The sequence below is a fragment of the Anomalospiza imberbis genome, chromosome 15 (genome assembly GCF_031753505.1).
Source record: "Anomalospiza imberbis isolate Cuckoo-Finch-1a 21T00152 chromosome 15, ASM3175350v1, whole genome shotgun sequence".
Lineage (NCBI taxonomy): Eukaryota > Metazoa > Chordata > Aves > Passeriformes > Viduidae > Anomalospiza > Anomalospiza imberbis.
In genome coordinates this window covers 548,555-564,638 of record NC_089695.1, presented here as the reverse complement: position 1 = coordinate 564,638, position 16,084 = coordinate 548,555, and the positions used below count along the sequence as shown (strand labels likewise).

Sequence of the window (16,084 nt, the reverse complement as noted above, 5' to 3'; positions counted from 1 at the left end):
TAGACTAGCACTCCCCAGCCCAAACGCCAAATATTGGACAGTCATCTGGTTCAAAAGCATTAATTAAACAGTGCAAGCGAATTCAGTGAACTGCAATCAGATGCTGTGCTTTTATCATACTCCAGGTGTGCTTCTGTGGCTCTGATTCTCCCCTGAAGTGTTTTCAGGAAGTACTGAGTAACTGGTTTCTTTTTTCCATGGGCAGATACCTTTACATTCCTCAAATCACATCACAGCTGTGCAGAACAAGCATTATTTACACAACAGCAATGCTGATCAAATAAAACAAAGCCCCACAGATACCTGTACACACATTAATATTTTTCTTCTGTATAACAAATGCATGAGTTTTCAGTACGATTCCAGGAGAGGCTCATTAATAAATTAGAAAATTCGGGCTTGTATAAAAACACTCTCTGTAAAAATCTACATGTTTAAAAGAATTTATCTAGTAACCAAGAGTCACATTCTTTGGCTATTCAAAATCCAAGTGTCTTCCAAATTCCAAACATCAAAAATTCATCACCTTTCATTGTCCCTTACATTATTTTTTTTGAGGATACACATGAATGTGATGCCTTGAAACCCTGAACTATCTAAATATTTAAATTCTTTCTTTAGCCAAGTGAAAGCAATTCCTACCTACTGCAGTGAGTCCTTCAGATACTGAGGTCAGAAAACAGATTAGGATGTGACTTCTAAACAGGTAATGGAAGTCACATGATCCTGGGTCAGACACTCCAAAAAATGAGTTATAAGAGCCGCTTACTTTTGGATATTACTGAAAAAAGGAGTACACATTCATAGAAAATACTGATACCACCATTGACTAATATTAACAATATTACAAATGACAGAAGAATGATCTTACAGATTTGATGACATGATAAATTCTAAACTAACCAATAAAACAGAATATTTTGAAAGACAAAATATTTTCTTGTCTTCAGTATATTTCAACTTTTCAAATTTACCATTGGATATAACTTGCTATAAGTTTAAAATAACAACCTCAGGATGTTCCAAACCCACTCGAGTGCTTTGTCATCTGCCACAGCTCCCAGTCCAGGAAGAGTGGGATGGTTCTGTCCAGGACTTCAGGTGTATCTTGCCTTCTGCAGGAAACCTGACCAAGATTTATCACAACCCAAACCTCCTCAAAGAGAGACTTGTTTGGTGCCTAAGTGAGCTCCTTTAACAGGCTGTGTGCTGGCAATGGTCCCTGCTTGAGCACACCAGCCCAATCCAACCATCATCTTCCTCTTAAGGATTCTTGTTTAGGGAATTAAGCGTTGGATATATGGGAATGTGCCCATTAGGCATGTTTGACTATACAGATGATACACTGACTTAACTGAGAGCAACTTTCCACTTCCATGGACCTCCTTTATGTGGCAAAAATAAACCTGGGTGTTACCATCTTTAACTACCCCAGATTTGTCCCATCCTGCAAGACAAGGACAGCTCTGAACAAAAGTGCCACAAAGAAAAAGTCACAGTTTGAATTCAGGCTGATATTATGCAAGATCTGCTGTTTTTCTGTTGAGAAGTGGGAACATGGTGTACTTTAATTTTAAAGTTTTCCAGTTTATGGGAAATACACAATGCAGTGACAATTTACAGATTGTAACTAATTGCAGAGTAGCTGGATATATGAGGATGCTTTACAGTGCATGCAGGAAACAAATGGGTTTGCAAGTATAGAAAGGGGAAAAAAATGCATTTCTCTCTTTTACAAGCCTAGTGAGAGTTCTCAACAAGCTCCTGTTTCACATGGCACTTCAGTCATACCTGTATTTCAGATGTCACTATATAAATGAAGTCAAGTAAGTGAACTTAAAACTGCATTTCAGCTGTCCTAGATCCCTCTCATTATACTAGTACAAAGCCTGTGGTGGTATTTCATATTTCACATAAAGACTCCCAAGATGAGTAATTGCTTACTAGCAGGTCACTGTGGGATACTGAAAGCAGCATTTTGACACAGGCCTGAAATACATTGTCAAAGTGGTCGTCCCTGTTCAATTGAAGACGCCAAAGCTGACATAATTTCCACACAAGGCAGATTTGAGTGGAGAGAAAGAAACAGACGGAAATGCCCTTGAGTTTCAGCAGATGAACCTGATCTTTTGACAAAGTCCCATGAGAGAGGGTCTGAATACATCTTGGAAGGAAGGAAGGAAGGAAAGGAAGGATGGAAAGGAAAGGAAAGGAAAGGAAAGGAAAGGAAAGGAAAGGAAAGGAAGGGAAGGGAAGGGAAGGGAAGGGAAGGGAAGGGAAGGGAAGGGAAGGGAAGGGAAGGGAAGGGAAGGGAAGGGAAGGGAAGGGAAGGGAAGGGAAGGGAAGGGAAGGGAAGGGAAGGGAAGGGAAGGGAAGGGAAGGGAAGGGAAGGGAAGGGAAGGGAAGGGAAGGGAAGGGAAGGGAAGGGAAGGGAAGGGAAGGGAAGGGAAGGGAAGGGAAGGGAAGGGAAGGGAAGGGAAGGGAAGGGAAGGGAAGGGAAGGTTATTTAAGCAGCTGCAAATCTAAAATATTTTGATGACACTATCTAAACTTATTTTTTGCATCTATTTTCATTACTATTTAGAAGAAAGATGTAAAAGTTGCAAAATATGTAAAAGATTTGTTAAGAAATCATGACTAGAGTTTAAAAGCCACTAAGCAATTAGTGTGCAAAATTAAAACTAAAAGCTCTGAATCCCTGCCACTGATGTACAGCCAGACCATGACTGGGTCTATCAGCATGAATTCCTCAATCTGAACAGAGTTGCAACACATGGTTTGATAGTTTCTCATGCCTCAGCAAAACTTAGTTTTGATCCATTACCGGAATGGTGTCTCAGGCTGCTTGCTGATGTATACACACCCTAAATGTATTCCTCAGAAAGCAAACATGTCCTTTTCAAAAGCCTCTTTTACCAGTTTTACCAGTCACAGATGGGAATGTCTTTTAAATTCAACTCCATGTTTATAATATAAAAATAACAGCAAGTGTTAAATATTTTTGTTGCTATTAACAAGCAGTAATGACTTTTGGATCCACCGTGCAGTCGATACCAGTGCAATCCTCTGTACAGATTTCTGTGCTCAAAAGGTCACATTACCAAGTTTTCTTAGTACCTTGTAACAATTTAATCCTCATCTTCACAGCACCCCAGAGGGAGTTTGTCTTCATGACAGTCTTTCTCAAACCTGAGGCAATTAATGAAAGTGAGCTAAAGCAGTGCAAGAACACAGCAAAGCCAAAGCTCTCGCCCACCACCGAGCAGCCTGACTCAACTGAGCCCTCTGATGTGACCTGGACAAGCCTGGCCTGCACAGAACCCAAGTGCCAGACTTGGCTTTGTTTACTACTCATCATTCTTGGCAATTTTAACCAGGGGAAATTCCACAAAGCTGTAGTGTTTTGAAAGGATTGCCATTAAGAACAGCACAACAGCCCACAATGAGACACTCGGCTCTGCTCTCCATGCTGTCCTGGCTGTGATGACATCTTGGATCAAGGAGCACTGAGCAAATTGGGCATTACCTGTTCACAACCTAAACATTGCCCACTGGGAGAGGATGTTATGACAATGCAGTTGTGATTTTATAGTAGGCAATTAAAAAATGCCCTAAAACCTTTCCTGAGATTGCACAGATGGAGCATCGTTTAACACATATTGAGGCCTAACCTCAAAGTGGGTCAGCCTCTGCACAGCTCTCCTTCCCACCCAAGCAAATTCCCACCTGCAAATCATCTCCCTGCCTCATTTCAGTTCTTTCTCTTAATGCTACTGGTTACCAGCAATGACAAATTTACACCATGCAATTAAAAAAACAAAAGGGACATTGTTTCGAAACACCTAATGCACCGAAGTACCACCCATTTGGTGTCACCCAGTGGAGGGGTAGAAAGGCACAAGCTACTGTTTAAAACATTAGTGTTGGTCACCACTTCTAGCAAGTACAAGGCAATTTATGCATTAGAGTGTAAAAGAAACGTAGATGCAAAAAAAAAAAAAAAAAAAAAAAGACTGGGAATATGGTCAGGGAATATGCTTTAAAAAAGTAACTGGGGTCTGTAAGAAGCTGGAATGGTAAATTAGAATTACGTAAGGGAAGAGGAAAGCAAATATTTAGCTAGGAAAGACAATCACAAAATCAAGCCTTCCTAATTAAACAAAACCTAATTTACGAATGAGATTCAAGAATGGTTTTCACATTTGTAATGGCGCTGCAGCACCTCTCCTATCCCAAATGCTACAGTCATGAACACAGTGTAACTGGGGAAGAGATACCATTCCAGACACTGTTGCTGCATAGAAACTAGCTCCAAATGGTGTTAAATTTCTGTTACACTACACAGGAGCAGAATCTAAAAGTTCTTTGAAAAGTAAAGCATAGCAGATAAAGAAAAAAGTCTTATAGTGTACCTGGATATTAATTTATTTTAATAGTTTACATAACTAAGAAATTACAGTTACAAAAAATTAAACTCAATTTAGTTTCCTACAGTGAACTATTTAATACATCCCAGACAGATAATCTTAATTAGAATTAATGTCTTTGACAAGTCCTGGTCTAGTTATTGAAAAGATCAGTGAACTTCAAATTCTGTGGAAAAACAAATCTAAATACAAAACTCTGTCTGTGGGATCAAGTGGGAAAGCAGATGCTGTTGAAGAGTAAAATTCTCAGGGTACAAACAAGACAGAAAATAAGAATACTGTAAATTAGCCTGAGCTGCTCTTCTCCACTATTAAATTCTCTGTTGAAAATCTCAACTTCACTAACACAAATACATACCTGGCTTCAGAAATAAGCAAAGTTCTGGATCCAGGAAAGGAAGAGCCTTGAGTTTGTAGATGACTGTCAAAGCATGACATCCTGCAGCCACAGGTCCTTCAACTACTTGGTATAAAAAGCAATGAAAGACCTCAGTAGTTGTCAAGATTGCAATTTTGTACTTAATATGGAAATTAACTGCAAGCTGAGGTAAAAAATGGATGATGAGGAAAGAAGCTGGAAAACCTGAGGAATCCCTTAGACTGGGAACATGAATTCTAGGAGGTATCTTCAACTGCTGATGTTCCATCATGTTCATTACTTCAGAAAAACCCCAAATTGTAATTAAAAACCCTTGATGAGCAGGGAAAGGCGGGGCTCAGTCCCTCAGTCCCTCCCCAGAGGCACTGAGGAGCCTGGGTCTCGTGTGAGAGTAAAAGCTGCTTTTTGCAAGTGGACAGAGCCCAAGGAGAACCGTCTGTGCTCATGGGTCCATTTCCAAAGGGCTCAAGGGTGGGAGCAGCCGATTCCGAGAGCAGCCGTGGTGAGGGACCAGCGGTGCTGCTCCCCGCTCCCGCCGCCATCAGGGCACCAGGACAGAGCAGTGTTTTAGCATTTATTGAACAAAATATGAACTGCAGTGCCAGGCCTGAGTAGGTAAAAGAAAAAAAAAATTATCTACTTGTAACATTTAGCAGGAGCTTCAGGGGAATATTTTTATACACGATGGATACTACTGAACATAAACTAATTTACGGAGGTACTTGGAATCAGGTCAAGAACAACTCCTCAGCTACTGAGGATATGCTTACATTTATAATCCCTGTAGTGGAAGACCAAAATACAATTTTATAAACTCCTATTGTTAAAAGAAACCATTTAAAGAAATTAAATCAACATAAAAATGACCTTTGACATGTTTAATTCAAAAATTGTGTTTGAAATTCATAGCTCCTGTCAAAACAAAACCTCTGTAGAGACTAATCACTGAAGTCCCAGTGCTACTACTGAGTTAAAAATCAAATGAAAAAATCCAACTTGCACCAATTTCTTCTTGCTGTGGGAGAAATTGCATCTCACTATCTTAAAATACATTGGCTTCCAAAATTCTCAGTAATTTCATTTAATCCAAAGTTTTGCCCTGAACTTCACAGCAATGTCACTCACACAAATTATGAACTCTCTGAGACTCAGGGGTGATACGAAATTCTGATAGGAATAAGAAAGGGTTTTTTAAAGATGTTGGTGAAACTGCTGGAGAGGAAATGCAGGCTTGAATTTGGCTGCCAATTTAATGAGCTAATTACTGAAAGACTCCTCAGTACAACCAAAGGTGCTGGAATAAAAAGGTATCTGTGCAGAGGGAAGTTCCAAGGCAGCCAACCGCAGTCTGGACTGCTGGGGCTCCAGGGAACATCTCCAGGCTCAGCACCCATGGCCACCCCTTCCCTCCCTCCCCTGGATGTGGGAGATGTCAGCACACACAGATTTCCCTTCAGCTCTTCTCTTTCATTGCTTTTACAGGAGAAGCTGTAACACAGAATGATTTCCTTATGGCTGAGTTCATTGCAGCAGGGCTCGCTCTAGATTTCAAACCAATAAGTGCTTTGGATGATAATAATGAAGATATAAAAAGACTTTGGTGAGATTAATCAAAGGTTGTGAGAACGTATCATATTTATAGAGAAAAAGTGTTTTTTGCCTTTTCCCCTTTCCTATTTTTATTATTCACCACTGCTCATAAAGATGGCTTGAGCTACACTTTCCAGGCATTCGGAATGCTGGGCAGTGCAAAGAAGTGCCCAGAAAAAACAGGAAAATGTGAATCATAAAGATGAGAGGGAGCTTCAAGAAGTGATTTTTTAAAAGCTTCCACAACAACAAAATGTGCAGGAAAGCTCTCAAATCAGCACAATGAGTGTGTCCAGCAACAAGATAAATTTGCTGAAAGAAGGCGATTCTGAAACACGAGTTAGGAATGCAGCACAGTATATTGTGGAAGCACCACTCCAGGAATGAGGAGGGCACAGCAGTGCAGCTCAGAGCACTGAGCATGCCGCTGCCGAGCTCAGCTGTTGCTGAGAAATACCTGTTAGACTGCAAGAATCCGTTAAACCAAAATTTTGAAGAAGACCCGTTATCTTATGAAGTTGACACTGAATGGATTACCACACTAAGTTTTGAAATACATGTTCTGGAAGCAATTTAAAGCTCATTAGAAATAATTGTGTCTGGCTACTGGAAAATGTGGTAAAATTTAATCCACATCCAAATGCTACCTGAGCTGTGAGCACAGGAAATTGTTTTGTGCTACTGTGGCTAACCTCCTTGCTGACCCTTAGCAGTAACTGCTACAGCAGCTGAAAGCTGAAGCAAAATTAAAAACTTACATCAAAGTATATCATGACAGAATGTAGATAAATAAAAACAGCATATTGAAAATATTATTTTTATGTCAGCCTCTTCTAATGAAAGGGAAGAGGTTTACTAAAATGTAAAGAAACCACAAAACAAAAAATGGATGGTGCCAAGATGCATCGAAACATCATTCCTGTACCACTGGGAGTTCAAAAACACATGGCAAGGAGACCTGTACATAGAGAATTAAAAGTGAAATATACTGGGGGTGAAGAATGGTGAACACTACACTATTCCAACTCCTCTCAATCCTCTCTGCTGTTTATTTTAAATAACTATTGCACCCTCAGACCGGCTCCAGCCATAATGGACAAGACACAACAGCCCTTGCCAAGAAGCTGTGGAGCCCCAAGAAGGATAAGTGCCTGACTAAGTGCATCCTATGCCAGGCTTCCCGTCTTCTGAGCAGATCACATTAGCAAAGGCATCTCAGAGCTGTCTGCAGCACAGGATCAGTGATAAATGAGCAGCAGGAGAGGACACACCAGCACTCCCCCAGGCACACAGCTGGATCAGTGTGGCACAGCTCAGCACTCACCGAGGTGCTCCCCTTCAAAACTGCAGAAAAATTCATCTTTTGAATATTACTCCCTGACAGCTGAACACACTTGCATATCTTAAAAACAGGCATTTGGGGGTGTTTTCTGCTTTGTACTCAAACTTATGAAATCACTATATGCCAGTCTAGGGAAAAAAGAGTCTCTACTCCAGTCTAATATTAAAGATTTCAGCATTCAGACTCACAACCTTTTGTGTACGTTCACCCTTCCCAAACAGTTCTACCTTTTTTTTCCCCTTCTCTCTTCAGCCCATGCACAGACCTTACAGCTCTTAGAGAAATGAAATGGAGGGATCATTCAGACACAAACAGACATCACAAACCTGAGTTAAACTGAAGATAAATAAAAAGAAAGCAACACACTGGATGACCAATGTTTGTTTCAGAGTCACTTCTGTAGTTATTTCCTCCACACAACAGTACAGAGCCCACACAGAACAAAGCCACATATAAATTTTAGCTGATTTGCATCACCTGAAGGCCACATGTGTGAAGTATCTCTGTGTTACCCAAAACTGCCTTGATTGTTGTAGTCCAGACTCAGGAAGAATGCATATGAGGTCAGCAATCACCACGGTGGGTGTGAAGAATCACCTGATGCACCTCACTTCAGCCACTACTTCCTCGTCAAAGTGTTAACTGGACAGAGGTGTATCTCAGATCCCATTTTTATGTACCTGTAGGTTTACATAGCAAGAAAACTCCCAGCTGACCTAGGGCTTAACCAGAATTTTTTGTTTCTTTTGGTGCAAATGAAATTCCTGAAAACAATACCTTTACATGCATTTTCTGTATATCATTGCATATGAAAGAGGAGGAAAAATCCTGTTCTAAAACAAATTTAGATCACTTACCAATGGAAGCACAATACAATGAACATATTTTCATTTATTGCTTTATGGTCTCTTCTTCTCAGGAAAAGGAGCAGCCAGGCTGAGCTGCACTGTCTGTAGAGAGGGATCAAGTCTTTCCCTGCAGAGCCAGAGACAGAAACTGGCAGTGTCAAGGGCATGGCAGGGAGGACAGGGGAGAGACCCCAGAGCTGGAAGCCAGGTGCTCATACAGGGGTTTGCCAGGGCTCCAAGTGATGGAAAATAGAACTTCCTAGGGATGAGAGGAACCTGGGCAGAGTTAATGGCAATCCTCTCAGTCAGTGGATTAACTGAGACAGAGACTGAAAGGATACGCCTTCCTTCAAAGGACAGTGTGAGAAAAGAAGGAGATGTTTGCTTCTATTTCCTCCCCCCCGCCTCATGCCATTACCTTGTGTTTCTCCCAGTCTAAAAAGGAAATTATTATCATATAAATTTCAGTCAAATCTCTCTTGAGTTAAAATGTGTCTCTGATCAGCTCTGAGGAGCTCACCATAAGCTGCAGGCACATACAAGAGGTCTGGCTGACTTGGTAAGATAAATGAGCATATTCTGTCTGGTGTCACCTCCTGACATTTGCTGTGCATCTTCTATTTTTTTTTCCTAATACTTCAGTCATAAAATCATGCTGAGTGAGAGAATCGCAACTATTTTTGTGATTTTAAGTTACTTGGAAGAATGGTACAGGAGAAAACTTGGAAACTGAGTCCCAGGATTGGAAGGCATGTATGAGTTTATTATTTTATTTGAATCACACCGTTTTTCAGAATTGGAAAATTCAGGGTCTGGAAACATTGTTCAAGAACCCAAAGTGAATTTTATGATCATGACTTGGTTTACTTGTTTGTTTTTCCCCAGATGTCTGCCAAGATTACACAGGCTTAAAAGACAAATACACTTTAAAAAAATCATAGAGTATTATGGATTACAGTTTTCCTTAAAAATAAAATTATTAAGATTTTCAGGAAGGCTTTGGAAAATAATGCAGAATTCCTATATATCAGTACCTTTATAGGAATTTGTAAGTTCAAAAGATAGTACTTTATTAATGAAGCACATGTCCAGAAGTTACATCTTTCTGTACACTGGGACAGAAATCTCAGAAACTACTACTTGGTGACAAAAGCTAAAAATGCTAACAGCCATTATTCAGTGCTGATCAGTTGTAGTATCTTGAAATATTTACAGTGGGCAGGGAAACCTTCCCAGAGCAGTGTGAAATGGGGCTGAGTGGGGCGTCACTCCAGTGCCCAGAGCCCAGCAGTGTGATGGCCAGGCTGTGCCATCCAGCTGTGCCAGCTGTGCCAGCTGCATCCTGTGAAATCCCTGCTCCCACATGGGCAGGGCTCATGAGTGGGCTCTGCCCAGAATAAATCCTGGCAGTCACTCCCTCAACAGAAAACCTGAACAGTTCCTCTTAAATCACACCTAAGTACTAGAGGGATCACTGGTGGGACCCTGATATCCACATGCATGTGTTTTAAAGCAAAATAAACCCTACACACAGACACTGGGGGAGGTTCTCTTCCACATTTCCATTTTTTCTCTGCTTTTAGCTGATGGGTGATTTAAAATGTTTCTTCTGGAGGAGATTAATTATAGTACTCCTCTTAAACCTGTGCTGAGTGAAATATCATCCTTCCCTAGGAAAGCAGTTATGAAATACATGGACGAGAACACAGGAGGAAGCTCTTGGGGGTTGAAGATACCCCTGCCCATTGCAGGGGATGTACTCAGTGACCTTTAGCAGGTCCCTCCAACCCAGCCCAGTCTGTGATTCTCTGCTCACTTCCCCTTTTCTGTGGTGCATACCTCTGAGGAGATGCCACACTTTCCTAAGGATCTCTCCCATAATTTAGCAAAGAGGGTAATCAGACCTTGGACACAGCTCCCACAGGCCTCACGGCTCTACTACTCAGTTTTTACTCCTAGATCTGCACTGGGCTCAGATTCCCTTTTACTCTGCACAATTAAATCCCAGCATGAGTCAGAAATTGCTGTCTGTTCCTTATGTGTAACAGCTACCAATACCTTAGGGCTGGGAATTTTATCAACTGCATACACACCATAAAAGCTGCAATTGAAAACAGAAGGTTTCTTTACAAAGGTTTTTGGGGATTTTTTAGGCATGAATTAGGAATGAAGCAGGTTGAAAACAACTCGTGTGGTTTACTCAGCAAGGTTTAGAAACTTGATGCCAACAACTGAGCTGAATGGATGCCCAATAATATGGTTATGTTTTTCCTAAGTGCAGAAAGGATGGTGAAAGCTGATGGAAATAAATTAAAATAAAAAATTAAACAGGAAAATATGATTGCAGTGGGATCAGGTACCATAAAACAAATAGGGCTGAATCATCATCATGACTACAGTTTGTATATTTTTAGATCATCTAAAGATTTGCCTTTTATCTTTCACACATTTTCAAAGCTTATTTTTTATTTTGCTTAATCATTTTAACAAATTTACTTAAGAACACAGCTGTAAAATTTTGGTCACTTACAACACAGTACATTTGCAAAGGAAACAAAAATTATTTTGCAAAAACTGAAAGTTACTTGTGTGTAATTTTTTTTGTTACAAATAAGTGCTTTAGGCATTGCACAGATACTGTTTCCATGTCCAACAGATCAAATGCAACATCACATTTTAAGTTTTTTATAAAGGAAGCCATGTAACAAACAATTTCCAAACCCAAAAAGCAGCCTGAATGCAGTAAAAGCAACTTTGATGGGCCAATTTCCTTTCTTTAAATGAAACAAGCCATTAATGGCTTTTCCAGTTTAGACAAACTGGTCACAAATGAGGTTTCTCTACAAAAACTTGTTAATGTTCCTTTCTAAATATTGAGAAAGCAAAATCATCTGCAATGTCAGTTGGGGTGTAATACCAACTGCTAGTGTCAGAGACCTGTTGCAGTTGCAGGCATAAGTGGGAGTAGTAAAATGGAGCAACTTATTATAAACACTTTTAACAGTGCTCTAGGGTAGAGCTGTTATGGTCCTATTATGTTTTGGAAGTGCTGGAATATAATTTGAATCCATAAAATCATCCCACATCTATCAATCAGCAGCCTGCATCAGGCACCATGCAGTGGGTGTATCTGTGCTGGAACACAGCAGCAGCTGCCAGAGCAGCCCTGGGTTAAAGGTGGCACGAGCAGCCCTGGTACAGGAGTGAACCCCAGGCCAGGGAACGAGAGCTCCTGAGGCCTGAGCCCTGCACTGCCAAGGTGGCTCTGGCTGCAGCACCTCACAGTCCTGCTGTGGATTGCCCAGATCCATCCCTGCTCAGAAATAACAACTCACAGGACTTTTACATCACAAGCCAGGCAAAGGATTACACGGCAGAGGAACCATTAATGAATACCTACCAAGGTACAGATCACTTTACTGGCTTCTCTGAAGAGAATAATTCTGTTTGGAGATGACCCATCAACACTTAAATGCTGTGATCTAAAAAATAACAGAAAAATATTCAGATTTTCATCAGAGCTGAACACAGCAATGGATTCACTCCCAAAAGAAAGAAAGAAACACACACACAGACATTTGCTGATTACAGAGTGCAATTAAATGATAAACTAACTCAATGGATTTACATATATATATATATATATATATATATATATATATATATATGTACATGTACAGGAAGGGTTTCAAACTTCCAGGCCATGCAGCCCCAGCTCTGCCATGGTTTGACTCCATTCTGGGGTGGAGTTGAAGCCCAGCCACAGCCCTGCCAACCAACAGCCAACCAACGGCAGCACTGTGTGGACAGATGGACAGAGAGACAGACAAACAGACAGACAGATGGACGGACGGATGGGCTGCTGCTGCCTGAGGCAGCTCCACACTGCTACATCCTACAGCCACCTGCCCCAGGCTCTGCAGCTGAGCTATAGAGGGGAAGAGGCTGACATGAGAAATGTATTTTAGACCTTGCTTCTCTCTCCTTTATGGAGTTCCTCACATTTTGAATCAAGCAAATGAGTTAAACACAACATGGAGATCTGTCCCGTAATAAACTGGGACTTAAATTCAAATCTCACTTACCCAAAATACTCTCAAAGGGCACAGATGACCCATGTCATCTCATACCTCTAAAAGCTCACTAATGGCAGCTACATTTTGGAAGGTAGACTGCCAATGCAGCTCACTCTCAGGAGAGGATGGTCAATTCTCCAAATGCAGTGGATGCCAGGTAAGCTACAGAACTGAGCTGTGCTACTAATTCTCCTAAGTCATCGCCAATCCTCGCCCGTCTGAGCACCCCCATGGCACTGCAGGGAGAGGCTGCCACACTGCACAGCCTCACTGTGGAGCTTCATGGGATAGAAAATAATCACCTTTTCAGTTTTCATGGCAAGGAGAGTAAATTGACAGCCAAACCCTCCAAGCAAAATGTAAGCCAGCAGCAAAGGCTGCTGATACATCCAGGATACATCTTAATTCAGAAACTTGAAGCATTGAGTCCATATTCATTGACCAGGAAAGGTTGGAAACTACAGTCAAATTTTATAAAAGCCAGGGTCAACAGAAAGGCTTTGGCAATTTATTGCTTCTTTTATAAATCCAATAAGATGGAATAAATTTGTTTTAAGCAGAGTGTTATTTTTAAGTGTTTCTAACCACAAGCTTCAAGGAATCTGGCTAAGGCATGAACTTAACCTGAGCAGTCAGTTCAAGCTCAAAGGAATTCAAGCTTCAAAAAACAATACTGAGGTTTAAGTCCCTGTAAGTGGGCAATAACTTGTATTACAAAGAGATTGCTGCTTCATGAGAAATGCATTCTCTTCTTGTGATTAGGAAACTTCAGTCTCTGCAGCAGTTTGGCTCTTTCAAGCTTGTACCTAATCCTGAATAGTTAAAACACACAACTCAAAAATTTAGTTCTTCAAAATCAAAATAATGTTGAAGAAGTCTTCTTACTACTGTTAGTGGTTTTATTTGGTTAAGAAATATGATATGAATTTGGACAAATATGTAACACCATTAGTCTGGTGAACAGATTGTCCTGCTTGTCCCAGTAATCCACAGCTGGAGCAGCCAGCCCAGTATCCAGTTCAGCTGCAACTTTTAAATGAGCACGAGATGAACCCCATCCCTGGCAGGTCCCTTTCCTGTGAGCTCAGTGTCCGTGTCTGTACACACAGGTATTTTCTATAGGCAGCTTCATGCACTCACCCACAGACATCAGGTGTGATTGAGCTGACTGCAGCTCTAAGTAAAACTAATGATTTCATTCTTCCAACCCATTTCCTTATTGCAATCTCTTTCTTTTAGAGAGAACAGAAATCCTTAAACCCAAGCATCAGCTGGGAGGAACACAGGAAAGGACTGCTCTGTGTTACCATGTAACTGTAAGAAACACTAAGTGAAAAGAACAAAAAGGTAGATATTTCCTTGAACTCATAACTGAATTTTCATGGACATATCTGACTCCAGACTAAGGACCTTAGTCTGCATTCTGGTATTAGTATGGAAATAACAGATTAAACACTCAACATCTACCCAGAAGTAGACTAAAATACCTAAGGAGAATTACCACTGTTAGGGAAAACCAAGTTTTGCCTGTCTACCTGTAGGTACTCAGGGTTTGCAAAGTCCACACGTGCTCATTCAGGCCTGATCAACAAACTACAGAGCCCACATGTTCTGAATACAAAAGACTAATAAACTTTCCCAAGCTGTGGTACTGCAATCGTCATTGACAGCTTGACATATCAATATTTCAGGAAGAATAAATGACTTTCATATCCAGGGGGTTGGTTTTCTTGGTTTGGTTTGTTTGTCTGTGGTTTTTTTTTTTTTTTTTTTTTTTTTTTTTATAATTTTTTATTGTTCATTACTGGATACTTTGGAAGATGCTACACTTAACACCTGAAGCTGCTTAAAATATTCGGAAATATTTTAATGAAGTCTTTTGAGAGATCACCTAATACAACTTAAAAACAAATTTTACTATTATTATAAATATTTTCTTTTCATCCCTTGCCAGAGGAAAACTATAAATCTTGTCTCAGCTGAATGAACACCATTTATCATATTCATTTTCTTGTCAATACAATTATGAAAAGCCTTTGGCCTTTTTCCAAGGAGCCTGATTTGCTGGAGAAACTCAATTAGTATAAGCAAACCTGCTACAGAGCAGCCTGTTTGGCAGCCCAGCACAGCCCTGGTGTACCTGCAATGCTCCTCTGAACCAGGAGCCGGACAACTCCATCCTGGTGCTAAAATACAACAGAGCCCTGACTTCCCTCTCTCTTCCCTGGACCAAAAGGACTTCAAAGAAATGATTTCTGCTCATTTTTGCCATCTACTGGACAAAGCTTAAATCCTAAACACTGTGATCAGGTGAGAGATTACCCAGTGTCATTTGTTTTCTTACAGACAGGCCTTAGACCCAAAGTATTTCCTGCAATCACTTGAAAAGTTTATCAAGACATTCTTCTAACAATGATTTATAGGAGACTTTTTCTGCTAGTATTCAATACAGAATAAACATCACCTTAAGATATACTAAAAGCTTAGTCTTTTATCTCTTGCCTCTTTGTATTGTTTATTAATTGAAGAAATGTAAGTAAACAGACATTTTTTTATAGTATTCTGTGTCTTCCATTTTCAATATTGAAATACTGGGGCCTTAAACATAACAGAATAAAAACTCTTTGTAAAACTGTTTTTGTTTGCTATTAAACCCATTTTCTGATGATATATTTGAAACTAAAAAAGAAACATGCTAATCAAAGGATATTTAAACTTGATACAATAAAATTGGTACCTGACCCTTCCTTCTTTTCCCGTTTACCTTTTTGTTTTAACTACAGTCAATAAGAGTTGTGATCATAGCAGCTCATTGTGCTGTAATGCTTGGGATCAATACCTGGATGCAGCTGGACTTGTCCGGATGAGGAGAAATCCCTGAACAGAAGCATGCACTTCTCCTTTACAGCTGAAGGGGAGGAGGAAAAACATTTTGAACCTGTGCAAGGGAAAAGAAATTGGGAAGGCCTGAGCCTTGAATTCCACACAAAGCTGCATGCCCACGTATTTTTACTGAGAATACGGAATGCTGAAATCCAAAAGTTGGATGCTGCTTTTATTTATTTGAAATGAACTTAATCTGTGAATTGGAAGGAATAAATAATTTTTTTTAAAATCAAGGAAGGGTCCTGAGGATTGTATATCCTGGATCCTTCCATAGAAAGCCATCTCCATGGATGCATCCCTTTCTTTCCAGAGGAGCAGAGGTAAGATGCTATCACTCCTCCCACAGCTGGAGGTTTGCAGTTCTGCATGGGAGCATGAAACTTGTGGTACACAAGGCAAAAGAAAGTCAAACCAATCTGGAATGGAAGCAGCACTGATCTGCTTTTACACATCTTCCTAATTTTATGATGTTTTAGGGTAACACAAGCACAAATAGTCCTAACGAAGTTAAATGCACCCAGTGGTGCCCACTAGAA

At 40.4% G+C, this 16,084-nt stretch overlaps 1 long non-coding RNA gene across 1 annotated transcript in view; it reads right to left on the bottom strand.

The window, feature by feature from the left end:
* LOC137482848 (uncharacterized) overlaps positions 1–16,084 on the bottom strand; it is a 110,627-nt gene that overhangs the window by 23,547 nt on the left and 70,996 nt on the right. The window contains exon 4 of the long non-coding RNA XR_011004246.1: positions 11,987–12,068. This is a non-coding gene — a long non-coding RNA (uncharacterized lncRNA). The remainder of the gene's footprint in view (positions 1–11,986; positions 12,069–16,084) is intronic.